Here is a 577-nt window from a genome sequence, read left to right as displayed (position 1 = left end):
TGCATTGTCATTGGTTTTTCTAAACTTGTCACCTTCTGACAAAATACACATGTAGTCATAGATGTTGACATGACTTGGCAATACTGCAAAAATCCACAGGCATTCACTACAGACATTTTTAAAACCAGGATTAAGCTTATAAACATTTAACAAAGTTTTTAAAACAGTACATAAATATCTAATCCAGCTTAAGGACTTCTTGGAGTGCAATCCAAGATAAATTTTATAGACCTTCCAGAAATATAATTTATTGGCTTGTATTAGGAAAAAGTTTGAAAAACCTGATCAGAACACTAGAGGTGAAGGGGGGATGATAGTATTCAAACTTTGTTTTGTACATAGCCATAAGTATTTAATGTCTTGTCCAACTGAATATAGATTCAACAAAGTTTTCTCCAGTAAAGCAGTGATTCATGTCCTATTTTTACACTGCTAAGAACTGTGGGAAAACAAAAGAACAAAAGGTACTTTCTTTACTCTGGAAGAGAATTCTGTAGCTTTTCAAAAATGGTAAGACTGTATCAAGTTACATCTAATCATGGCTTAACTCTTGTTGCTGAGCTCCTCAGATCCAAAA

This window comes from Manis javanica, chromosome 16 (genome assembly GCF_040802235.1).
Source record: "Manis javanica isolate MJ-LG chromosome 16, MJ_LKY, whole genome shotgun sequence".
NCBI classification, from domain to species: domain Eukaryota; kingdom Metazoa; phylum Chordata; class Mammalia; order Pholidota; family Manidae; genus Manis; species Manis javanica.
Note: the sequence above shows the minus strand (reverse complement) of the source record.